At 58.7% G+C, this 6,109-nt stretch overlaps 1 long non-coding RNA gene across 1 annotated transcript; it reads right to left on the minus strand.

Moving 5' to 3' along the window:
- Nucleotides 1-285: 285 nt before the first annotated feature.
- On the minus strand, nt 286-3,026 carry LOC142065318 (uncharacterized). Its single transcript, XR_012663349.1, has 2 exons — nt 2,789-3,026; nt 286-567 (listed from the first exon to the last, which is right to left on the minus strand). It is a non-coding gene; the product is annotated as an uncharacterized LOC142065318 (long non-coding RNA).
- Nucleotides 3,027-6,109: the final 3,083 nt, after the last annotated feature.

The following is a 6,109-nucleotide window of genomic DNA, read 5'->3' on the forward strand; positions in this document are numbered from 1 at the left end:
TGTACTTAGACGTGCTTACATAGGTGTGTTGGTTTGTTACTTTTTTTAATGCAGAAACAGCAATACGATAGATTTAATACAGCTAGCAGTTAGACGGGTGTAGCTTTAGAGCGTCGGCTGTTTACAAAGCAACCGCACACCTTCTTTAACTCACAGTTTAAACAAATGAACTTGCAGTGCATCACACGTGCTTTGTACAGTCACGTTCCACACGGCAGGTCAGATGCTTCACCCTGCCTTGTCCTTGTTCCCCTGACTCCGATGGGACCGCCGAGGCCATCCTGGGGACAGCGCCGCTTTCTAGCAGCTGGGTTGCTTGCCTGGACGCCCCACAGACAAACAGTCATTTCCCCACTGAACCTCTTCTCAAATATTTTCCTACCCCTGCAGGCCCCACGTCCTTTGGTTCATATTTCCTTTTTTCCGGGCTTTATGCACAGGACCGATGATTTCCAGAAATAGAAACAGAGGCTGATTCAGTCCAGGCTAAACATTCTCTGACCTAAACCAAACTGCCTTCGAAGAGATAGCTGTACTGTAGGCACCACCTCGGGAACAGAAGTTGCCCTGTCATAAAAAAAAAAAAAAAAAAAGAAGGAAAACAAGGCATTTCAGGCTGAGGAGGCTGAACGGTGTGCTGGGGGCGGTGGGGAGTTGGAAAGAAACAGTTCAGACGATCAGAGCGAGCTTAGCGTTGCAAAGCGTGCCATTATTTTTAATTTGGCAGTCAGAAGAAAATAGATTCCGACACTGATTTCCTGTGTGCTGCGGGAGTTCTCGCCGCAGCATTCCTGTGCACCATTTTACTTTTGTGTCCCGTCCGCTTCGCTTTTGCGTTGTAGCTCTCCGGTTCTAGCTACGCTTCCCACCACCCCCGTTACTCTTTGACAAGCCCAGCTCTCACTGTGCTTCCCTTCCCGTATGCGCGTGCAGGGAAAAGCCTGCGCGTCTGCCACTACAGGACACGCTCTGGGAGGCAGGAGAGATGACGACGCTCCCTGACAGAGGACACAGCTGAGGGGCGGTCCGCCGGGGCTGGGGAGATGGCAGCACCTTCCCTCAGCTGCCCCATCCGAGCACGGGTGCAGGTGAGCACTGAGGAGAGACAAGCAGGCAGGAGCCGCAGAGCGAGAGAGAAAATAAAATTCACGGGTGGGTGCTACTTACGTCTCATTTGTAGCGCAAGGGATGAATTCTCAGCACATTCTTGGAGCTGCCCCTTTGGGACTCACGGAGAAGAGGGAGGTTGGCCACGCGGTGCAGCCCAGCTCTGCTTCCCCTAAATGGTTTTACTGTTCAGGTGTTGCCCTAATCTGGCCGGTACCCCTGCAAAGAGTTTGGGATTTCTGCTGCCTCTCCGGGCCAGCCGCAGACCCTGACTTCATCGCAGCGAATGACCCTGCACTCCTCAGAGCGGTTGCCGAGTCACATCCCGCTGCCTTCCCTGCAGAACTGGAGACCCTTTTTCAGCCCTTGCCCCCTCTTCTCTCAGCTCGTTGCCCATCCCTTTTTCAGGGCCAGCACCGATCCTGCCTCCAGCTCGCCCTGTCTCCACCTGCGAGCGCCCAACACGAGCTAAATGTCTCCTCAAGGATGCACGGAAGAGACGCGCAGGCAACCCAGCACAGACCCCCTGCAAACATCTTCTTTCCATTTTCTTTCCTCTCCTGACACGAAGAGATGACTTAGGAAAAGCGTACTGCTCGCATTTCACCTGCACTGCTTCTACTTTCACTTTCGCTCTCCTTGGCAGTAATTAATAGCAGTGGTTGGGGAGGGCTGGGGCATTCCCCCAAAGCGGCTGCAGTTACATCCGGGCGGTTGTGGCACTCCATTAGCTTTGTCATTTTAAATCTAAATCTTCTGGAATTGTTAGTTCTCGTCAGGAATCACCCGCACCTGCAAATTTTCTTAATGCCTACGCTTGAACCCAGCCACTGTTTAACAGCTCACCTTTATTTCTGTTCATTTAAGAATCTAAAGCTTCGTTTACTGCTTGGGTTGGAAGCAGGAGCTGTCGCTGCCTCTGAACTTTCTAACAGCCCTGTTACAATTTCAGTATTACCCACTCCCAATTTAGCTTTCCAGTTCAATTTTCATTGTAGATTCTAAAACTGTCCTTATTTTGTTTCTGATCAGGAGTCATTAATGCCTGCAGTTGATGTAATAACGGCTGTATTTAGATTGAGCTATTAATGACTCGCAACTCTATTTATGGCATAAAAAAGGACTGCCTTTATTTTTTTTTTAATTACAGATTAGGAATAATGACTGCCTGGTTTGCTCAGTAATAGCTGCGATTAAATTTAGTCACGACTCCTCCCTAAATAAAATGTATTTATTTGCACTCTAACAATTTAACCTTCCCTTTACCGGTCAGGGGCACCGACAAGTGCCCGTGCGTACCTCCGCTCCCCCTGCGCCGGCTCCCCAGGGAACAGCCTCTTACCCTGACCAGAGCCTGCAGCGGCCCGTTGTCGTCCCAGCTCCTCGCCCTCGAGAAAGCGGCCACCTGAAGCGGCAGCAGATCCGCTGCTGCCCAAAGGGGACGGAAATGGCGTGGGGTAAATGATAATATGAAATGATAAATGAATGAAATGATCTCACAAGGGGGAAGAAAACCAGCAAAGCAAAAAACAAACCCCAAACAGAACACCATACCACTAAACCGTCTCACCGCCCCCTCAGCGCCCGAAACAACATCCCGGGAGAAAAAAAGCACAGCAGGCCACAAGGGACCTTTCTAGTACAGATGCTGCCAAAGAGTGCCAAGCTCTGGAATCCTTACCTCAGGCAACGCCTCCGCTTCTCTAAACGCCAGAGCACGCCTGCCCGGGGGGCTGAGACAGCCCCAAAGCTGCGACCGCCCGAGGGAACACGGGAGCACCGACGGCAGAGAAGCCCAGGGGCAGCAAGAGCTGCCCGAGCCCCGGCTGGGGCTCTTCGACCCCCGGGCCCCGCCCCCGCCCTTCCCACAGCGCCCCGCAAAAGGGGCGGGCCGAGCCCACCCGAGGGATGAAGGCTGGCAGGGTGGCAGCAGAGAGCAAAGTGCACCGCACAGCACCAAAGTGGGTGGGTGGGGCCAGGTGGGTCAGACATCAGACGGCCCGCCTGCCCATCGCCGGGGGCAGGGCCCGTTGCTAAGAGCGTGGCGAGGGGTATCAGGACCGCCCTCAACGGGCTATCGCAAGGGGTCAACACCTGTCGCTAGGGGCTGTGCCTACACGGTTCCGGCCCCCACGGTGACGTCACCACGTAGCGTGCGGGGGGTCACTAAGTGGCGTGGAGAAGTGAGCGCGGCAAAATGTCGCTACAGCCCGTGCACGGCTGCTGGCTGCAGTACCGCAGTTTGGTCGCACGGTGGCAGCAGAGAGCTAAAAGGTCGCCACTGCGCATGCGCGGCTGCCCACCTGCGGTACGAGGGTTTGGGCGCTTGGTGGAAGTAGGGGGCAGAAAATAAAGCGCCACCGCGCATACGGAACTGCCTGGCTGCAGTACCGGCATCTGCTTGCACGGTGGGAGCAGCGACCAGAGGAAAACTTCAGCCTGGGGAACGGGCAGCTTCCCGTCTGCAGTACCCGGTTTTGATCGACCGGTGACTGCCGCGATCGGGTAAGGGGCGGGTGGAAATCTCTACCAGGGTAGCGCAGCTCCCGCCTGCAGTCCCGGGGTTCGGTCGCTTGGTGGAAGCAGCGAGCAGAATGCAAAGGGTGGCCACTGCGCATGCGCGGCTGCCCACCTGCAGTACCGCGGTCTGATCGCACGGTGGCAGCAGAGAGCAGAAAGGCGCCACTGCGCATGCGGGGCTACCCACCTGCAGTACCGCGGTTTGGTCGCACGGTGGCAGCAGAGAGCAGAAAGAGACGCCACTGCGCATGCGCGGCTGCCCACCTGCAGTACCGCGGTCTTATCGCACGGTGGCAGCAGAGAGCAGAAAGAGACGCCACTGCGCATGCGGGGCTGTCCACCTGCAGTACTGCTGTTTGATCGCACGGTGGCAGCAGAGAGCATGAAGAGACCCCACTGCGCATGCGCGGCTACCCACCTGCAGTACCGCGGTCTGGTCGCGCGGTGGCAGCAGAGAGCAGAAAGAGGCGCCACTGCGCGTGCGCGGCCGCCCACCTGCAGTACCGCGGTTTGATCGCACGGTGGCAGCAGAGAACAGAAAAGGCCCACTGCGCATGCGCGGCCGCCCACCTGCAGTACCGCTGTTTGATCGCTCGGTGGCAGCAGCGAGCACAAAAAGGCGCCACTACGCATGCGCGGCTGCCCACATGCACTACGAGGGCTTGGGCGGTCGGTGGAAGGAGGGGCAGAAAGTAAAGCGCCACAGTGCATACGGAACTGCCTGGCTGCAGTACCGGAACCTGCTTGCACGGTGGCAGCAGCGACCAGCGGAAAAACTTCACCGTCGGGAATGGGCGGCTGCCCGTCTGCAGTACCCGGTTTTGATCGCTCGGTGACTGCCGCGAGCAGGGTAGCGCAGCTCCCCCCCGTGCTGTTCCGCGGTTCGGTCGCTCGGTGGCAGCAGCGAGCACAAAAAGGCGCCAGTGCGCATGCGCGGCTGCCCACCTGCAGTACCGCGGTTTGATCGCTGGGTGGCAGCAGCGAGCACAAAAAGGCGCCACTGCGCATGCGCGGCTGCCCACCTGCAGTACCGCGGTTTGATCGCACGGTGGCAGCAGAGAGCAGAAAGAGGCGCCACTGCGCATGCGCGGCTGCCAACCTGCAGTACCGCGGTTTGATCGCACGGTGGCAGCAGAGAGCAGAAAGAGGCGCCACTGCGCATGCGCGGCTGCCCACATGCAGTACCCGGGTTTGGGCGCACGGTGGCAGCAGAGAGCAAAAAGGCGCCACTGCGCATGCGGGGCTACCCACCTGCAGTACCGCGGTTTGGTCGCTCGGTGGCAGCAGAGAGCAGAAAGGCGCCACTGCGCATGCGCGGCTGCCCACCTGCAGTACCACGGTCTTATCGCACGGTGGCAGCAGAGAGCAGAAAGAGGCGCCACTGCGCATGCGTGGCTGCCCACCTGCAGTACCCGGGTTTGATCGCACGGTGGCAGCAGAGAGCAGAAAAGGCGCCACTGCGCATGCGCGGCTGCCCACCTGCAGTACCGCGGTCTGATCGCACGGTGGCAGCAGCGAGCAGGAAGAGACGCCACTGCGCATGCGCGGCCGCCCACATGCACTGCGAGGGCTTGGGCGGTCGGTGGAAGGAGGGGCAGAAAGTAAAGCGCCACAGTGCATACGGAACTGCCTGGCTGCAGTACCAGAATCTGCTTGCACGGTGGCAGCAGCGACCAGCGGAAAAACTTCACCGTCGGGAACGGGCGGCTGCCCGTCTGCAGTACCCGGTTTTGATCGCTCGGTGACTGCCGCGAGCAGGGTAGCGCAGCTGGCCCCCGCTGTTCCGCGGTTCGGTCGCTCGGTGGCAGCAGCGAGCAGTGACACATCGTCGCCACTGCGCATGCGTCTGTTCCGGGTGCGGTACCGCACTTTGGCCGCACGGTGGCAGCAGGGTCCACCATCGCCACTCCGCATGCGCGATTCCCGGCTGCCGTAGCACAGCACGGCGGCAGCAGCACGACGTCCGTGACTCTTCTCTGGGGCAAGACCCGCGCCGGCTCTGGGTCACGTTCGCCGGGATAACGGAACTGTTACTGCGTGCGCAGAGCTCATGTTTCTCTGCACCTTCCCCACTCCCGCAGCCCCAGCAGTGTCAGTCGTTGCCTCCGCACCGCCCACCACCAAAGTGCCTCGAGCATTTTAGTCCTTCCATCTCGACTGCTTTAAAAATCAGGTGGCCGTTACCGTCCTCCCTCCTGCCCCACTCACCCCCACCCCACGCCCTAGGGAGGAGAAGCAGCACAAACGACCTGGGGAGAAAGGTCCCCTTTCCCACCCCCCACCCCCCCCGGAGTGAGCCCCATCAGTTGCTGTAGGCCTGCGGCATCAGGGCTGTGACAGGGAGAGCAGCAAGTCAACAGGTCCTAGAGGGTTAAAGAAGAAAATCAATCAGGGGAACACAGCTGCCCTTCCGAAGGCAGGCTGCCTGGGGTGAGGGGGGCAGCTGTGCGTCAGGGCACAGGGCAGCCAGGCAGACCAGGTG

The sequence above is a fragment of the Phalacrocorax aristotelis genome, chromosome 16 (assembly GCF_949628215.1).
Source record: "Phalacrocorax aristotelis chromosome 16, bGulAri2.1, whole genome shotgun sequence".
NCBI classification, from domain to species: Eukaryota; Metazoa; Chordata; class Aves; order Suliformes; family Phalacrocoracidae; genus Phalacrocorax; species Phalacrocorax aristotelis.